Source organism: Pistacia vera, unplaced genomic scaffold (assembly GCF_008641045.1).
Source record: "Pistacia vera cultivar Batoury unplaced genomic scaffold, PisVer_v2 Contig1224, whole genome shotgun sequence".
NCBI lineage: Eukaryota > Viridiplantae > Streptophyta > Magnoliopsida > Sapindales > Anacardiaceae > Pistacia > Pistacia vera.
Genome location: NW_022195276.1, coordinates 18,001 through 39,681, shown reverse-complemented (window position 1 = coordinate 39,681; position 21,681 = coordinate 18,001). Strand labels below are relative to the sequence as shown.

Here is a 21,681-nt window from a genome sequence, read left to right as displayed (position 1 = left end):
ATAACACGCAAGATCCAAACTTATAATTTCAAAAACTTTAAGAATTTATCCGGAAATTACACAATCAAAACATATTTATAGGGTAGAAGCTTCCAAAGGTGTTTCACAAACATTTATCATTTACATTATTTACATCAGCATAAAAATATCAAGATGATAATAAATCATCTCCCCTCACATGTAGCCCCGCTGTCTCTAGCATCCTTCGCTTCTGGTCTACCTACAAAGCAATCAACAATGAAAGGGTGAGCGCTAGTTGCTCAGTAAGGAATGATTCATTTCATTCTAAATGTGCTATTTGACCCTCATTTAAACATATTTGTTAACACACCACTTATCTTTTACATCTAGGTATACTTCCCTTTTTCTATTTCATATGTCTTTCATCATTTTATCCCATGGCTATATAAACATCAATGCATACACATACAAATAAGTATGTAAACATAGTACACACACATTACATATCATGATATAACATCTAAATCTCATCTAACATGAGTATAAATCATCTCATGATGTAAATAACATCATAACTCATGTAGTGCAACTAAATGCATATGAAGCATTTAACGTGTAGCCGATAAGACTTTTCTTAGCGTCTGAAGCACTTCATATTATCTAGCCTCAAATTCATCTAGAGCTCATATCATCGGGAGGCGTGCTTATGCGTTATTTAGCATCTAAAGCATATATTCATCTTTCCTCAACCGGTATACAAGGATATGCTTACGCATTTTCCATCATGTCTATATGCATCTCTAACATCTTATGGCATGTAAATACATATTTTGGTGAGCTTAATACTTTTAATTCATCTATGGATTATCAATCCATTTACATTACCTCTTGCTCACATACATCATCTTAAAACATGTATTACATTGCATCTTCATGCCATTTCATAACATTAATCATGCATTGACATCATGACCATGTATATCTTTCAAAGATCATCTAACTAATGGATACACATTAGTACATGGCTTAATCACATCAATATATAATCAATTCATAATCATAAGAATTAATTATGTTAAATCTTAAACTTTAATAACTAGAAGCTTATACTAAGGCCATTTTCCATCCATTTTCTAAACGAATTGGCTCTTGGCCTAAACATAAACATTGTAGGGCTATCTCCTAAATTTCTAGTTCTTCAAGAATCATCTCATTTCGATTTTTATAACTCAAGTTATGGTCGAAATACTGAAGCATGTTTAACATAACCCAAAGCTTACCAAATCCGAATTTTTTATATTAAACTATGCCACATCAATTCCTATTAACAATTAACCAATAGGTCAACTTATGGATCAAATAAACCTCCCCTTACTAGTCTTTAACATCTTAAAGGAAGTGTAAAATCTCATTCCCATAATCATCCATCATTGTTATAACATTGTAAGTTAATGCAAACAACACATCAACACTTCTAATAGCAACCATTCAACACCATGTGGCCTCCAATACTACAAGTTTTGCCACAATCAACATCAACACTTCATTTTCTTCAATCAAACATAACAACTCATAAAACATAAATAGCAATAATTTCATGTATAATGAATTCAAGACAATAAATAGAATAAATGAGTTCAACTACACTTGCCATCAACTAATTCTATGCCTTAAAGCCTTAATTTAAGGTCTCATAAAAATCTACAAACCCTAGCATATTCCCTAAGGTCATGGGAGGTTCTTTCTTACCTTTTTAAAGAATTCCTCCAACAAATCCTTTGCCTTTGTCTTCTTTTACACCTTAATCCTACATATATAACATTATACGTCAACATCTACTTCAAATCTTCAAATCACATCAAAACTAGGGTTTTTAATCCTTACCTTAAACCCTTCAACTTGAAGATCCAAGGCTCCTGTCATGTTCTCCTTGAAAACTAATGCAAAACTCCTTTAAAACTTAGAGAGAGAAGGTTTGTTTCATGGAAGATTTGAGAGAAAATGGAAGAAAGGTTGCAGAAATGCTCTCTCCCTTGGCTTGAACAAATTTCCTCTCATTTATAGGAAAATATTTCATTAATTTTCCAAAATTATACTATTGGCTCAATTATTTTAATTGTATAACTCATAAGTCCTTAATTCTTTATATAAGGGCATTTTGGTCATTTCGCACTAAACATAATTATTACTTAATTAATGCCATTAAATGCAATTAAGCCTACTCATCCTTGACTTTTTCAATGCTTATCCATAGGCAAAATGACTATTTTGCCCCTAATGCCTTTCTATGGATAATTGATTCATAACGTTCCAAATGAATTGACTATTTTGCCCTTAGTTAGATTTTATGCTTTTTAACATATAATTAACATCTAAATGACTATTTTGAGTTAGGAACATACCTTTGACATCTTGGGTATTACGTTCTCTACTGCTTGGAACACATTTGTTCTTTATGGAACATGATAGAAACAGAGGATTACAACTACCTATTGCATTTTGCAAACAAAATAACCAACAAGCAATGTATCAAACCGTCATTGCTCTAATCACTATGCACGATAGTAAAGGTGTAAAAATTCTAATGAAATTAGTGAAACTAACCAATCAATTCCACAAACAGAAAAATTGCAGGGAAGTGCTCAAGTCATGACTCCAATTGCGACAATTCTTATTAAAAGGAGAATATTTTGGTTTTGCGACAAAGAGAATCAAAATTGTATACATTGGGACAAATCAACGTCGCCAGAAAATATCACATGTCCAAAATGTAACGTAGATTACCAAATAGTATATATAAAATATAATCTTTATTGAGTTCCTTATATGATTTATTACACATGTAAAAATTTAAATGCTTTTTAATTTATTCTGAAAATAGAAATTAAAACTCATTGGATTGTCTACACATGTTTGACAAACATCAATCTAAATATATTATAATGTAAATTAACAAAATGTATAAATAAACATTCCTATCACACATCGAAAAAAATTACATTCTATTATCAACCAAATTAAATCCCATGTTGAATAATAACATCCATTTGGAGCACGACTGCTAAACCATAATTCACTATCCAACCGATATATTACAACATCATCATGACGTTTCTACCTTGAATACTTAACAAAAATAATTATTACTTTTGCTACCGTTTCATATCCTCTTATTTAAAAACTTATTAGCATTTTTTCGATCGACGTGTTTACTTATTCCTAGACATTTATTTGTTTTCCCAAAACACCTTTTGTATTATCAAAAAAAAAAAATTTAAATAAATAATTTACATAATATTAAAGTGATACCAATACAAATTCAGAGAAGTCCTTACCAGATGTTAAGATAAATCATTTTTTTTATCAACCAAATTAAATCCCACGCTGAAAGATAACATCCATTTGGAGCACGGTTGCCAAACCATTATTCACGATCCAACCGATATATTATAATATTACCATGACGTTTCTGACTTAAATACTTAAAAAAAAAAAATATTTATTATGTTTGCTACCGTTTCGTATCCAAAAAGTTATTAATGTTTTTCAATCAATATGTTTACTTATTACTAAAAATTTATTCGTTTTCCCAAAACACCTTTTGTATTCTCAAAAAACAAATAAATACTTTTAAATTTTAAATAAATAATTTAAATAATATTAAAGTGATACAAACACAAATTCAGAGAAGTCATTGACCAGATGTTAAGATAAAATTAATAATTATACCTTTATAATTATTAATATCAATTGTACACAGATGTTATTAAATCACTCATGTAAGTTGAGAAGACTATCTAAATATTATATGGTCTAATCGTACAATCGATATTATTTTTGCAGACATGTCTTTGATATTCAATGTCATATTTTTATGCATATATATTTTTACCGCCTTTTCCAATTATTCTTCTTATCCTTTCTATTAAACTCATGCCAGTTAGATCTTATTCATCTTAAACAACCATGTTTATTTATTATAACATCTTTATTCATATTCCATCTGTTTCTTTTGTATTCCTAATTAAACAAAACAAATCAAAATATGTTCTGATGTGAATCAACAAAATTTTAATTAACAAACTAACATACTCAATAAAACATAAACAATTAAACAAGACCAAAGCTGAACCGTATAAATATTTTATATTAATTGATATATTATCACATCATCACAACATCTAACTTGAATATTTAAATATTTATTACTGTTTCGTTTAATACTGTGCCAATAAGATATCATTATTAGTAGATCACCATGTTTATTTATTGTTGATCGATGCATTGTACTATTATGTGATATTTTTTATGTGACATTTTTATTAAAAATCAAGATATTAGAATTTAGTTTTAATTATGGGTTAATGTACTTACTTTTTTATTGATGTGATTGATATTTTGATGATATCTCGTATTGTGATATTTAATGTTGTTCTTAATGTACAGCTTTTGATAAAGTGTTGATCAAATAAATAATACTGTTTATGTAGGTATTTATATGATATTAATGGAATTCATAAAAGAAGACATTTATTTTGATGAAACACAATCTGTTTCCCACTGGTTTAAAAAAATTCGTACTAATCAAATGTCTCAAATGTTTAATATACCTATATAGAAATTAAGTAATACTTAACATTAAATGATTAATACAAACATCATTTATTTAAAAAACTATTAAAAACCAGATTTAGATAACAGCGCTTACTCTTATTAATGATTAACATAACATTATCTAAGCAGTTGAAATACAAAAAAAAAAAAAAAAAAAAAAGTTGTTCGCTACCCACATGCGAACTATATAAACCACAGATACCATATCAATAACATAATTTCCATATACTTGCACCCAAAAAACAATACCAAGACATCATGATTCCTTACAAAAGAACAAAAAAACAACCCACAGGTCTGTTGCAATTACCATCAGAAATTCTACAACGAATCATTGTAAAAGCAACCGACAAAGATGACACTGCTTTACAAGCAATACGGTTAACACAACTTTTACTAAAACCATCATATTTCATTAATCTATTGATTTCATTATTTTCGTAGTCATACATAAAATGATATTATACAAAAAGGTTAAACATACAACTAATGACAATATGATAGTGGTTTATTCCGCAACAGTCTTATAACAATAATGGTTAAGCATACAAATGACTCTGCTGAACCATGTGCATCTTTAGTTGTTAATAGTTTTCTAATACACAAAAAACAAAACACGTTTTAGGATCCATATTTAACTGAGTCATATTTGGCACACTTATTTATTCTTAATTGCTTAATCATAAGGTAATGGTATTGTGATTCCCAACTATGGATTTTTTTTTTTTAACTATTACGAATCTTGTGCTTCGAAACCATTACTTACCATATAATTTATAGGTGCAAATCTCTGAACAAACAAGCAAATATAAAACAAATATTACAAAGAATCGACATTTCGAAACAACAACACAAACTGCCAACAATAACAACAGCGGGACTTTCAATTCCGAAGACACTTACAGAAGCAGAAAATAAACAAGCTTTACCACTAGTGGGAACACATTTGTTCTTCATCGAACATGATACATATATGGGATCAAAACTACTGATTGCAGTTTGCCAAAAATATAACATGCAAGCAATATATCACACTGTCGTTGCTCTGCTTACTGTAAATGACAACAAAGGTATATAAATTCTAATGAAATTAGTAAAACAACCTAATCATTTCTACAAACTGAAATACTGTAGGGAAGAATTCGAGTCCCTGACTCCAACTGCAACAATTCTCATTAAAAATGAATATTTGGGACTTGCAACAAGGAGAATCAAAATCTTATACACTAGGACAGGTCAACGTCACCAAAAAATATCATATGTCATAGATGTAATGTGAATTACCAAATAGTCTATAAGAAATTTAATTTTTAGTAAGTTTCTAATGTAATTTCTTGCACATGTACAAATTTAAATGTTTTTTGGTTTAATCTAAAAATAGAAGTTAAAACTCACTCAATTATTTATGATTGATCAAAATATTTAATAACTTATAAAGAAAAATTGATATCAAAATTACAATAATCAGTAAAACGTAAACAATATTTAATAAAAATATTAAACACCAATGATTATGACAATTTCAAATAATTAAACATGTTCGACAAATAGGAATCTAAATATTGTTCTTATAATATATAAAAATAAATTTCCATTCCATTATTCATTAGATTAAATTCTATGCCAAACCACAACATATTTTGGAAACTTGCCCATAGAACCATTGTTAACTATTTATATATTACGCTTTCCTTTAATGCACCACAAACAGTTTTGCTACCGTTTCGTATCTCATCACACAATAAGTTGACTTTTTCAATCAACGTTTCTATCAGTTATTAAATTTCTGTTAATTTTCCCGGAGCAACTTTTATATTGTGTGATATAGTACCCCAGAAATTGTTCAAACATTCTCGCATAAAAGATGAGTTCAAATTTATTCCCTCTGTTTGTTTCCTATTTCTATTTACATAAAACGAGTCAAAATATATTCTAATGTGAAGTAACAAAATTTTAATTACAAGACTAAAATACTAGATAAAACATAAACAATATTTAATATTTTAATAGATATTTAATAAAAATATTAATTAGACAAAAATGTTTATAAAAATGTTAAAAAATTGAATATATTCAACAAACATCAATCTAAATATATTATAATCTTAATTAAAAAAACTAGAAATAACCCTTTCTATTACAAATTTAAAAAAAAACTTTTGTAGCATTATTGATCAAACAAGATTGAAGCTGAACTATATGCATGTTTCATAACCATATTGCCCAACCACAATTAAAAAATTAATAAATATATTATGACATTATCATATCATCTCTGACTTTGATACTTGACAAAATATTTATTGTCATTCCTTTAAAAATGTATCAATAAGATTTTATTAATAGTAAATCACAGTGTTTATTTATCATAATAACTCAATATCTTGTCGAACCATCATTAACTACCTAACTAATATGTTGCACACTTAACAAAATATTTATTAAGGTATTCTTTAATATCGTACAGATAATCTACTAATGTTTCGTATTACCTTATCCAAATAATTATTAACACTTTTTCGATCGACACGTTTATTTATTACCGGTTGTCAGTTCATATTCCACCTCTTTGTATCCTATTCTCCTATAAATATTGCTCTGACATCAATCACCCATTTAACTTTCTTCAGATACTATACGCTTTAATTGTTCATTTCTTTTCCACAACTTAATTCGAAAATGGCTGACAAAACATCACAACCAAAAGAATCTGCAATGAATACCAGCAACGACCTCAACAACAATAATTCCTACCGAGGCAACCAGAAGGTATGAATACTCCACATCTTTTGTATCCTAAATTACAAAATGTCAAACAAAACGATGATACATATTTGTGGGAATATAAAAACCATTTTTTTTTTATATGTCGAGAGTTCATCTCATAATTATATTTACACATTCATGTTACCGTTTCCATATATTTATAAAATGTGATTGTATATTATTTCTGCAATTGGTTTAGACATTTTTTAGGGAATGCAGGAATTGAGGGAGATTTTCAAAAAAGTTGAATCCAATCTGGATGATCTACATACTGTTAGAGACAAGTTCAGAGAAGTCATTGACCAGATGTTAGAAATTATAAAATCTGCCATGGATATTATTTATAACATAAACAAAACAGAGTATGCATATGCACTAGAGGAACTGAACAACTATAAGAAAAATAGAAAATAAACTCTACATCGTCCAAACCCACTTTACAGTATGAAAAAGCAATGTACTTATTTTTTTATATATAATAAAAGAATTATTCTCTATATTCAATTTTATCTTGATTTTGGTGTTACTCATTAATTGATTGAAAATTGTTCTCCATCATAACACGTTAGTTTTGATTTGATTCTTCTATCTTCACACATTGGATGAGTATTAATAATAAGTACATAAGTACATTACATGGACATTCCAAAAATTTAACCATTTTAAATAAAAACGTATAAAGATGGAAGTTAATCTGTTTTTAAACCTTGGCTGAAGAGAATCCTATACTCTGAGAAAAAAATTTACCAGTCAATGTCAAACCTGTAAATGAACTCAATATAAATTTTAAATTTGAATAATTGATAAATATCAAGATACAATTATTGATTTTATATTAACACAACTCTGTATAGATATAGAAGTTATATTTATATTAAAACTTGTATAATTTAACAATTATAATCTCTTAATTTAATTACTTTATTTTATTAGAATAAATTTATTTATAACCTATTTTAAAAATATTAAATAATATATCCTTACAATGCGCGGACCATGTCTAGTTAGAAAATAAAACAATCATTGTCTATGGTAATTGGAATGGCGAATGGATTTAATATGATTTATGAAATCGAGTTAATCCCATTCATTCAAAACGCATTTAATGTATTTTGAATTACGGAAGACGACGTTGAAAATGCAATTGCCTTTTCAAATTTTTGGACTTGATGCTAGTTACTTCTAAAAATATCACCACTCTCTGATTGGATCACTACTTTCTACTGACATTATTAATGACATTTAAGGAAGGTTTCTCAAGAATTTCAGGTGTATAATTACGCTAAAGGACCTTAATTATTTGGTGTATTCTGAGGAGTTAAATATATATTGATGCATCTCTTAAAAAATTGTTGGAGTCATTTTCAAAGGACCTAATGCTTAGATTTAGGAAACATTTTGTCTCTGTGTAAACTTGTTCAATTCATCATGTAGTAAAATGTACAATTTCAAATGATATATTCTCATGATCACATGAAAGAAGTAGTATATATATACAAGTTTCTAGAGTTATGGAAGAAATAATTAATGCACATAATTAAGCAATCTCCCCGCTATATCTATGGCTTGACTTACTCATTCCTCTCCCTCTCCCTCTCCCTCTCCCATAAAACACATGACAACATTTTTGTGTATATATATCTTATGCAATTAACTTCACATCATGTGACTTTCATATTCATAAACTTAATAATTAATTACACAAACATCTCTTATTTCTCAAGCCATGCATTTTTTTTTTTAAATATAATTTGCATTAGAAAGTTTATGTTATTAAATTACTAAATATGCTGTCGTCAAAATGTATTTGAAAATACGAATTCGAAAAGGAAACGTGAAAAAGCAACTTGCTAGTTAAATTCATTGCTTTTCTGCTGAATCTTCTACCTGCGTAGTGTTTAATTTAATTGGACTAAAGAGCTCAGAGAAGATAATAAAAATATGGGAACATTATTGTTTGGGTTGAATTTTTAAGAATTGTAATTTATTTTTGCATCAGAAAAAACAAGTATTTCATGTTTGTGGGTTTTAGGAAACTTAGATAATTATTTTGTTTGATATTAAATTAGATAATTCAATCACATGATAAATCATTATAATTAGTTTACTTTTTTAACTTTATGCGAAATTTTTCTTCTAATAAAATAATTTTAACGCAATAGTATATTTCGATATACTAATTTTTTATTTTATTGTTATTGTTATTGTTATTATTTTATTTATTTTTTTTGTTTTATCATTTTGGTCTAGTATATTTGAAAACATGCCATTTAGGTGTATTTTTCTTGGTTCTGTCAGCCCTGGTTAGCGTGCTGTTGCCAATTTTTATATCGACCTTATGACTTGCAATTGGCATGAAGTTGGGTATGGTCACTGTCAAGTTCCAATAATCCAACTAATTGAACTGAATCTCTCTCTCTCTCTCTCTCTCTCCGCCACTCTCATTTTCAGTTTCCGTACCCATCTCTCACAAGTCCACATCACCGTAGAATATTTTGCTGGATTAAAGTTTTATTAGGACGTTCAAGAGCATAGTATATCCTCTGGTTTATTTCTATACTTCCCTGAAGTAATATAAATTCAATATTTAGGCGTAGTAATCAGGTTTCGAGTTATTTACCATTTATCCTTTTAATTCCCAATATTTTTTATTCTTAATTAGAAGCAAGGAACGAGGTCAGGTGATGATAAAACTTTATTTACGATGTAATCACGTTTGAGGGAGCATGTTGACTATAAAGTAAAATCAAAAAATCTTACACTGCCTAATATGCTGCCGTTTCTTGTAAAACTGATTACTGTTAAATCAGTTTGTGTAGCAGCTTAATATAAAAGTTGTAATCTCTACTTTACTCTTTAAGAATCAATACAGTAAATACACTCTCTTCTTCCTCTTCGATACTCTCTATTTTTATGCTCTGTTTTTGTTTTCCTTTCAATTGGTAACGTGAGGAACAATCGCCATCCGACAACGGTCATAGCGGGAATGGCCATGGGTTGGTCGTGGCTTTGTTGACAAGATGTTGGGGTTAGAACAATTATATTTAGTTATTGATATTAAATTTTAACAATTATTGAATTATAAAATAATAAAATTTAAATAAATAGCTGTAAAGATAAAATGAATTAAAAAAATAAACTAGGGTAAATTGGACATTTCAATTCCTAAAATGCCCAAAATTTTGAGAGGATGCCCTTCTCCTTTTTAAGGAACGGGGAATCCCCAGTCATAGGCTAATGACTCAGACCTAACCAAACCAAATGGAAAGTCCTTGTCCATTTCGTTGAACCAAACAGAATTAACATTTAATCTAGTAATTCTACTAGTTAAAAAGCGGTAGGGAGACATTGGAATTCGATAAGACTTTAGAATTTAGAGTTTATGCAATTTCCCTCTTGAGGTTCATTATTTTATTCCCTCCCTCAAGTATAAGAAATAACTATTTGCCCCCTACTGTTGGTATTCCATTGGGGTTTTGCCATTTAATTCAACAGATTCATGTTAAATATGTTAGTTAATTAACAAAACCAATATTACAGTGACAAGAAAGGTAAATTGTTATTTTTGATAATGAAGGGAATTTTATTTAAGAAAACATCAAGGAAATTGTGTGTTTTTTATATGTTATTACCGTAAGTGACACTTTAATTGATAAAAAAAAAAAAAACATATTTACCTTTTTAGTTTTATCCTTAATTACTTTCAATTTAATAACGTCAAAACTACCTTTCCAGTGTCAAGAAAATTATGCTTGTAATTTAATATCATTTATATTACACCTTTTTCTAATTTAGAAAAGATCGATATATTGCTTGTAGTTAATATCATTTAAATTTTCCATCAACTGGAAAACTATTTATTGCTGGTTTGGCCGCTGGCGCCATATGAAAGTATTTGTTTTCTTCCATCAGTCACCATCATATTCTTGGTCGTGCTTACCTTTTATGTTGGGAGTATGTTCCTCTTGTAGAGACATTTTCTCTTTCATATTATCGCCAAATTAACGATAAAACCTGCACTTTCGTCGCTTGTCTTTTAATTGTTAAGATCTATACTTTTTCTTCTTCCGTTGTAATCTAGGAGATTATACATAGCACAAAACTCGGGTAAAATTTTGACGAGATATAAAGTCTTGAAGAATTTATGGAGCGCGTTGGCCAATCTTGACTTAAACAGATATACATGCAGCGAAGATGGAGATTTAAACCACATGGCAAGTAAACGTCTCTCTCTTTAATCCTCTCCAATACTAACTCTTATTAATTATCTTTTGCTGAGTCGTGAAACACAGCATGTAATATTTCCATCACTCGTTTAATCCATTTTAAGTATATGAACAAGTTTATTAAAACATTTTTAGAAAGTCTCATATAGACTTGGAAAGAGACACCACAAGATTTACGTGATTTGACTCAAGGAAAGACACATGAGAAGAATAGAGAACCAAAAAAAAAAAAAAAAAAGACAAACAAGATTTATATGGTTTGACATATGCCGACACTACGGGAATATTAATTTACTTCACTAGAACAGAGCTAAATATAATATCAAGAATCTCTCAGTCTCTATACCTATGAACTATCCACAATGTTTTTATGAAGTAGTTAAAAAAGACCCAATAATCACCTATTTATAGTTTCTAATACTAAGACTTAGGAACCCAAAGTGAGTAGATCGTAATAATCAACCTAATCATAGGTGGAAAAGAATCCTAACAACAAGGATTCACATCCTATTAAGACTTAATACCTATTAGGAACAAGACTCCTAATCTAACGCACATGATTGACAAATTAGATGTTTTTGAAGTTATAAATAATTATACCAAATTTAAGATGAGTTAATTGTATTTACCCCTTTAGGGTGTGTTTGGCCTAGGAAATGTTGTATTATTGAGAATATTATATTAATGAAAAGATAGATTATCTTGAAGATTACTGAGAATATTTAGAGAAATGTGTTTGGTTGGTTGAATAAATTGGTAGATATGTTATAAAATTACTAAATTGCCCTCATTTTTAAATATTATATAATTATTTTTTATTATATTTTTGAATAATCTCTTTTAACCCCCTACATTTCAAATTTAGATAAAACACCTCAGTCAAACGAGTTTAAAACTTGACAAAACCCTCCATCCACTCCAAGCCATTGCTAGCGGCCTGCCACTACCGCACAGTGGTGACAGTGTTTTTGGCCCTGAAAGACTAGATATTTGGAATGAAACGACGGTCGTTTCACAACCAAATATCTGGATTTTCACAGCCAGATCTGGCTGTTTCCGGCCACGAATTTGTGATCTATGGCCAGAAACAACCTTAGTGATGCACAATCGACCAATAAGGCCAACCATGAGCCATTCCGTCGCTGTCACGGTGGTTTTCGCAACTAGCATGTTGGCCAGATTCTTAAATTCAAGGTTATTTATGTCCTAAAAACTTTGTATATAAGGATAAAATAGTCAATTGATATTTTTAAATTGTTTTTAAATCAAAGGTATTATTGTCCTAAAATTTTATTACTAAGGGAAAATTATAACAAATAAGATTACCAGTAATCTTAAAATACCTAAGAAAATGGAGGTAATCAGATTACCTCCTATATTACCAATAGTAACTATTATTATATTGGAAGATTACCGAAATCTTATATTACTTGAAACCAAATGTGATAATAAAGTAATATAAGATGATATTACCTTAGTAATCCAACATTACCTCCAACCAAACGCACCCTTAGGATTTAGCTCTATTGGTCTAAACCTTGGGGTGTAAAATACAAGGATATACTTCTTGAAATTTAAGAAATGGTAGCAATTTTTATATTTTATATTATGCCATTCTTCAATCTATACTTATACAATATAAAAAAGAAGAGTATTTTGACTTTTAAACAGAAGAACCATCTCGCTTACTAAAAAATGGAACTAGATGATCAATCTTCTATTAAAAATAACAAAATGGAATCAACCAATTTAATCAGACGATTGTGAAGTCATTGTCATCAACCTCCTGTGTGCTTTGCGAAATTGAAAAGTTATGGTAACTCCTAAAAAGAGTTTAAATTTGAACATTCATTTTTATGAAGTGAATTTGGCAACCACGTAAATAGAAGGGAATAATTAAAGCTCAATTCATGTAAATGTTTTTATATATAAGGGACATTTGTATCATAATTTTATTATAGGAAGATATTATATTAATGAAAAGGTAGATCATCTAAAGATTACTGGGAATGTTTAGAAAATGTGTTTGGTTAGTTCGAATAATTGTGTGAATAATTGTTGGTTGGGAGGATAATGAGTGGGTTGTTATATAGATTACTAAATTGTCTTTCTTTTTAAGTATTAATATAATAGTAATTATTATTATTTTTATCATTTCTTTTGACCCCCTATATTTGAAATTTTGCTAAAAACACCTTAGTCATATAAACTTTAATTTGAAGCAAAATCACCCACCCCAAGCCATTGCCGATAGCTAGCCACCATCACTGGCAGTTGACAAAATAGTGCCGATTGGTCGTATATGGCCGACCATGAGCCGACAAAGCCATTTCCCGCCATGGATCACAAATCCATGGCCATTTAACAGCTAGATCTATGGCCATTTCATAGGCAGATCTGGCCTTGCCGTTTCATGACCACATTTGTGGCCGCTTCACAATCACATCTTTTGCCTGAAACCATAGACACACTAGACCTGGCTTTTTTCGGCCATAGATTTGTGATCCATGGTCGAAAAGTCCTTACCAGCGCACGACCGCGCCAGATCCTGCCAGTCATACACCATTACAACGAAACAATTTTTTTGGGGGAGGTGTGTTGGATTAATCCCAACATTATTAATAGTAAACACAGCCTTTTCCACAGCTATGGATCATAGATCCATCGTCAGAAATGGCCAGATCAGGCGTTTCTATGGCTGTTTCATGGCCAAAGATGTGATTGTGAAACGACCACAGATCTGCCGTGAAATGGCCATGATTTTGCCATTTCCGTGGCTACTTCTAGCTTTGTAGGCACATGGCTGACCATATATGGCCAATCGTGCCCCATTTCGTCAACTACCGCGGCGATCGGCGGTGGTGGCTGGCTACCGGCAGTGGCTTGGGGTGGGTGGGGGTGATTTTGCTACAAATTAAAGTTTTATATGGCTAGGGTGTTTTACCAAAATTTCAAATTTATGGGGTTAAAAGAAATGATTCAAAATAATAGTAAAAATAAAAATACTATTATATTAATATTTAAAAGAGGGCAATTTGTATCTATTAATCATAACCACCCATTTATCCTCCGAACTAAACATATTATTCACCAATTTATTCGAACCAACCAAACACATTTTCTAAACATTCACAATAATCTTCAAGGTGATTTTTCTTTTCGTAATTTAATATACCCTTATAATAAATATTATATTATCCAAACGCCTCCTATTTGCAATAAAAATTCCCGTTATATTATTACTTGCAAACTAAACACCAAAATCTTACAAAGTAAATGAATTATCCCCGTTATCTTATATGCCCCCATCCAAACACAGCCATACGAGTACCTTTTGACCATAATGTTGCGAGCTTAAATTTTGTGTTTAAATGCATGAATTCTGGATTTCCCATGGGTGCGGAGTCACATTCTGACCCGTTTGATTGACTCTTGCGTAAAACCATTCTTTTAGCAACTTAAGAAAAATGATTTGTACCCCGTATGTTATCATAGATCCTATTAAGTGTTCCTTATTTTATTAAAAATATCTTTCTAACTCCATATGATATATAATACTATTATATTTTTTAGACTTAATTATATTTTTTTCTTTACACCCCTTTTTCAAGTTTGTCTACAATTTATTCTATGCATTTAATGTCCTTTCCTTTTAGTTTCCTAAACTCAAAATTATGTCTTCTTAATTACTAAATAGAAATTGCATATTAGAAACTCCACCGTCATGGAGATTTCCATAAATCGGAAGTATTACGTTGCTTATTTTTTGTTGATTAGTTTATAACTTCAAGCTTAAGAGAACTTGGAGTTCTATTGTAACAAAAAATATAAATATAATAATTGAAGGTGGAGGAGAGTGAAAACTATATTGGAGTTAACAAAAAAAATTTAACTCAGAGAAAAATTAAAAGTGAAATTTCTTTTATCTCTTTCTAAAGCAATTTAAAAATACACATGAGTTTTTGTGAATATTTTCTAGAATTAATTAAAAGAAATAAAGATCAAGAACGAAATTGAAGAAAGAAGAAATTATAGAATTTTTCACTAACAACTGGAGTAACTAACTGGAAAAAATATGCGCAGACTCTTTATAAAGTCGTTGATACAAAACGCTAGGTTTCTTTCAAACTTTGACTTCTGATATTTTATCCCACACAAATGATAATGTAATCTAGACTACTCTCCAAAATTACTTTTAACCCAAACTGCTCTTAAGCTTATATCTTGATAGCCCCTCTCAAGCTAAGTTGTCTTACAGTTGTAGCTTGTTGACTTCTGTAGTATAGGAACGGGCGTTCCTGCTCCTTGGGAACGAGTGTCCTTGTTGGTCTCAGCCGCTCACCGTCTGGTTCAACGGCGAGTAAATTTACCGGACTAGCTTCTCCCATTAAGCCGACCTCTGTTTCTCGCTTGTCATCTCTTCACAAGCGCACCTACTCCAGGTTACTTTGATTAGTATCTTATGGTTTTTTTTTTTAAATTTATTTTATTACCATTTTGTTAAATTTTAATGTTCAGTTGTGTTAAAGTAGCTCTTTAAGCTTGACTAGGATTGTTGTATGGGTTTTTTATTCAGGCTTCCAGTGGAGCTGGGTGGGGCTCTGTCTTTGATGCCATTACATATGTTTACTGCCTCTGCCTTGTTCACTTCGTTACTGTCTTTGAACAATCAAACTGGGTTTGTCTCTCTGAAGGTACTCTTTCTTTTTCTTAATTTTTTGGCATTATGTTGGTATGTTTTCATCTTAAATGTCTACTCTATGCACTTTGTAACTCTCCCTTTGCCAATTTAACAACGGTCTAGAACCAAATAGGATGATTATGAAAGTGCGAAGGACTATTTGATTTTGCAGAACAATTTACATTAGCGACTAAATTATTTAGTTGTCAATTTTGCTCGAAATTTCCAAGTAAAGCGGAATAATTGACATCTAATATGTGATTTCACATCTAATTTTTTGTTATAAAAAATAATATTGGCAACTACAATATAATAGCTAAACTAGTTATAATAAAAAAATTACCAAAATATCCAAGTTTTTTACATAATTACAAGGGGGTAGGGTGTTTTTAGCATAAATTATTTTGTGCATATTAAAATAGTTACAAAAAACGCATCTATGGCAACTAAATTGGATTTTGTTGCCAAAATTAATTGAAATTTCATATTCCCACCCAACTTTCGTATTCCCGCCAAAGGAAATCATAACAACTAAAAGATTATTTTGCAATTAAAAATTAGTTCTAAATTAACTTGCTTGGCAACTAAAATTTTAGCTGATAATATAGTTTACAAATAAAATATATTAATGGTAACTAGAACATTAGTTAAAAAATAATGACTAAAGAAATGACCAATTTTTTAAGTTAATTACTAAAAACCCTTTTGCTATATAAACCCAGCCTAATTCCCAGGCCCCGATTCCCCCAATTTCCCCTTTGATATTGCGCGCATCTTCTCTTCACCACGCACCATTCCTGACCATTTCCCCTTTGAAGCTGCCTTGCCTTTTCATTTTCCACTTTCCTTTGCGTTCTTAGTCTTGTCGTTTTCGCTTGTTGCCGTTGGTGTGTGAGATGGAGAGGAGAAGCGCAGTCCGTCGAAGTGGGAGTCGACCAAAAGGCACCGAAGCGACCAGGATGAAAGAGAGAGGATTCGGAGCAGGAGCTTAGGAAAGAGAAAAGGAGAGGGAGTTAAGGTATCGAGATAGAGAAAACAGGTGTTATTATTTTTGCTGTCTAATTTGGTCTTCTTATGTATGTATTGAATTATACGTCTCTATGTTATGGAGTCTGCAGATTGATGTTGGATCAAACTTATTTATAATGAATACATTTCATGTTAGATTGCAAAAAGAAAATAATTGATTGCATTTGCTGCGTGAAGTAGCAGATGTTATTAGCTGAGTAGTTATAAAGAACTGATAATTAACTTATGACTTCTATTTAGAAATTGGTGTGGTATATGTTTGTTCTGTTTAAAAATGGATTGATCATTCTGTTGTGTAGATTTTTTAGTCTAATATTTAAAGTAGCTTAGCAAAGGTGTTATGTGTTGATTTGGCAAAACTTTGTTTTATATTACATTTTTGTGGATGTTTTTAGTCTAATATTTAAAGTAGCTATTTAAAGGTGTTATGTGTTTGGTTTGGCAAAACATCATTTATGTTACTTGGTTTTTCAACGAGAAACTGTGTGAATATAATATTTCTTAAAGCAAAGTTTTGATAATATTTTTTTTTCCCAATAAAATAGTACCGTACAGTTAACAGAACTAACTAAGCACAACATTTTATGTATTTTGAGGGAGGTGGTCATGTGACTCATGCCTTTTTGGGGAATGGCTCTCTAGAGTGTTAAACAACTGTATTAGAACTCTTTTGTAGTGGTGCTATCATCTTGACCCCTTTGCAATGTGCTAGCTCCTATAATACTATATTCACCCAAAATCCCTTGATCTTTTCTATGTGTTCACTGAGTCAAAGAATGAGGGTCCTTCTAGAGTATACAAGGTTGTGTAGCTATGAGCTGTGTGATATAATATCCCAAGTAGATAGCTCCAAGGAAATTTGAATCGTTGAACTTTTGGTTGTACCCAAGGGCCTTCCACACCGAACCTCTGGCGTTCAATACATTACCCAATTCAAAACTAGTGCTTACTAGTTGCTTTGTCATAGTTTATTGTTGTATTTGGAAGTTGGTTGAGAGATACACACACGTATATATATATTAGCGAAGTTTATGGTGTTTTAGTTATTTCTTTTTAAAATTTTTCTGCTATAGTGCTATTATTAGTGCTCACCTTGTTAATCTCCTTACATGGTGCAACTTTGTTGGGATTTCTACTTCCATTGCTTATTCCAAAATGTTTAGAACTTATTTTCCCTTGGTCTGCCTTTGATTCTATCCCAGCTCTATAGGACAAACAGTCAATATGAAGATAATCCAACTTTTCTGCTTGTCAAATTTTCTTCAAGTACAATTCTCGCTTGATGAGTTCTATACTGCTATAAGCATTCTCAGAAATAGTTCTAAGTACAGCTGCTCATCAAATTTGATGGGTTATTTTTCTAATTAATTAAACCCACAAAAGTAACAATTCATGTCCACCTTACTTAAAAGAGAGTCTATTATGCCTTAGTACACCCTCTAACGCATATATGTGTTTCAGTTTCTTGTTTATCTTGATGCTGGAGCATGTGATAGTTTCTACTCAGGAAATTATTTTATGCGGATAGTTATTCTCTCTAGCAGATGACATTTTTAATATTCTTCGAAAAGTTTTGATTTTAGCATACATCTTGCATAAGAGTTCAGATTTAAAAGAAATTAGGATGTTGGGAGAAGAAATTGATATATTCATATGATTTTGTAGTGTTGTTTGAAAGATTTTGTCTTTAGCAAAGTCTTTCCCTTAGGAGTTTGCTTTTTAGAAAATCGGTTGAGAGACTTGTTTGGGCCTGCAAAAATTCAACTTCATAGTATTTTATGCTTAAAGTTCTTCTTCGGTGCAGATGTTCTGTAAAAAATTTGGTTTGGTAAAAAGTGATAAAAGGTTCTGTTTGCATTACAATCTTGTGGAACTCCCCCAGTATATTCTTGAATCTATTTAGGAAAAATTAGATAGTGGATTGACTTGGATTCAGAAGATAAGACCCTTCGGACGGATTCTGAAATTACTTTAAAGCAAGAAATAGCATAGGCTACGCATTTGTCCTTATAGGTTTGTCTTGAAATGATTTCCCTACAATGTTTATATTAGTTCAACAAAATATTAAGCATTGATGTAAATTTCTTTTTGTTTTGCTTGCGATGTTAGCTTCGTCATATGATGCACTACAAAATCCAAATTATTTTCCCCAGGGAGAAATTGTGAGGAAAACTAAATGAAGTAGCCACATAGTGCTTTTCTTTTAGTAATTTTTTTTTAGTTATCTGAATTCTGGATCGCTATGCTATGTTAGTGTTTGAGTAGTGAAAGATCATACAGTCTCTGCAGATGATTATATGCATGAATAAGTGCAAGAATTCAACTCACAAATGATTGATAGTTATGATCAATGTTTTCTTGAAGCTACTTTGGAATATAAGATCCCTGCACACTCCTCTGTCTTGTATCATGCTTCTTTTCCTATTTGACTTATTCATAATTTATTTTTTGCATTTATTCATGTTTTTGCTTGGCCCAGTAGCTAATGCAACAACCTGAAGTTATGAATTTGAATCCACTGTTTAGATTTTTGTGTTTTGGGACCAAATCTTTTGATGATGAAGGGTTTTTTTTATTATGCGAAAAGAATGAAAAAAAGAAAAGAAAAGATTGGATATATATTGTTCCCAAATACTTCCCAATGGTTTGAATTGTCTAGCTAATTTGGCTTTGCTTTTGTCAATTTTTATTTTTTTTAATCAGGTGTACAACCATAAATTTCAAAATATTTTGGAGTTGTTTTGTAGTATGGTTTGGTTGTAATGTTTTCTGTTTCTTTATGCTTTAGAGTTTGCCTATTTCTATTCTTATTGATATTATTTAAGTTTAGGCTGCAATATTAATGATGTTAAGGAATGTCTTAGCTTATATTTATGAAAATTTTGATATTTCCTTTAGGGGTTTGAATTTGTTTGCTTAGTTAGTGTATCGTGTACCTGATAGACATGTGAATCCTTGACTTCTGGTCCTTCTCATTGTGATCGACATAATGAGGGGAGGTGGTATTGGAGTCATTCTAGATTGCCCTTGAAGTTAGTTGGGTTCTTTATTAAAGGTTGGTTTAAAATGTCTGTAGTGTTATATATAAGTCTCATGGTGTGCAGGCTATAAGGGAGGGTGCTGACGCTGTAATTGCAGTTGGAGGAGATGGAACTCTTCATGAGGTGCAGTTTGTTTCTCTTTCAAATGTATGTTAATTTCACTATTTTATGCATTAGAGTGTATATTTTCTTTTTTCTGCAACTCAAAGAGATCACTGATTATTTTGTAGTGGTAACTAATGAACTTTCTATCTGAGCTTAGATAGATCAAAGAAGAGATATGTTTTAACAGTTATTCAAATAAATGGCCTATATTTTGTTATCATAGGCCCTAGTTAAACCAAGTTTGAACTGAAATATGTTTATGTAAGCTTTGGACTAAGAAAAGTATTTGAAAAAGCATTAAATGGTGTTAGGACTTCCACATTTCTTTTTACTAATGTTTGTATGTCTAGTAGATAGAATGTAACTTGCATCTTGCTTTATGATCGGCAGGTTGTTAATGGATTCTTTTGGGCCTCAAAAACTGTAAGCAGTCACAATAGGAGTGATGGAGACCAGGTGTTCTTGTATGCAAAATTTTAATTGATTTGGAGTTGAAAGTTATGTTTCACTATGCATGGTGTTGTAGATTTGGGTGCCTAAGCATATTGTAAAGGTTAGACCGTTAGAAGATCTTAAACTAAATGTGATGCGAGAGAAGCATTATAAATTTGCTTTAGTAGGAGTGATAAACCAGCAGAAGAACACGATAAACAAGACAGATTATAGAGAAATAGCGGGGGTTAGCATGGGTAACTTGCAGGTAGAACCGAAACTAGAATCGGAACCTACCCAGAACTGATACTATGCGGATGGGTTTTGGTTCCATTTTTTTGAAACCAACACTGTGTGGTTCTGATTTGGTTCCTACATGTGGAGGAACCGGAATCGGAACTGGAACCGGAACTTGGAAAAAAGAATCTGTAGCGAGTATCCGGCTTGGAACTTACAGTTGGTACCTTGTTTTGGAATCTGTTTTGGGACTTGGGCTGAAATGAAATATTTGTGAAAAATAGGGGGTCTATATGTTTTACATATAAAAAAATTTAAGATGGAAAAAGTTAAATTTTTATCATATCCTAATTAAATAAATATACAATTATACTTATTACATATAAATTATACCATATAAAAAACTTTAATATATTATAATATATTAATATTAAAGTTTTGATTGATTAAATATATAGTTGGAATTATGACCAATTAAAAGTGTTTTAATGTTATTAAAAAAATTATTTTTGAATAAAATAATATATTTGATTAAATAATAATTTTTATTTAATTATTTTTATTAATTATCAAGTTTTAAGTATATCTG

At 30.5% G+C, this 21,681-nt stretch overlaps 1 long non-coding RNA gene across 2 annotated transcripts in view; it reads left to right on the top strand.

Moving 5' to 3' along the window:
* LOC116115940 overlaps nucleotides 1-21,293 on the top strand; it is a 53,059-nt gene extending 31,766 nt beyond the window's left edge. Inside the window, exons 1-3 of one of the 2 annotated variants that reach the window (XR_004125750.1) lie at nucleotides 17,160-17,266; nucleotides 20,382-20,441; nucleotides 20,814-21,293. This is a non-coding gene — a long non-coding RNA (uncharacterized LOC116115940). Of the gene's footprint in view, nucleotides 1-17,159; nucleotides 17,267-20,381; nucleotides 20,442-20,813 lie in introns of those variants that run through there. The other variant, XR_004125751.1, reaches the window with a different exon arrangement.
* Nucleotides 21,294-21,681: the final 388 nt, after the last annotated feature.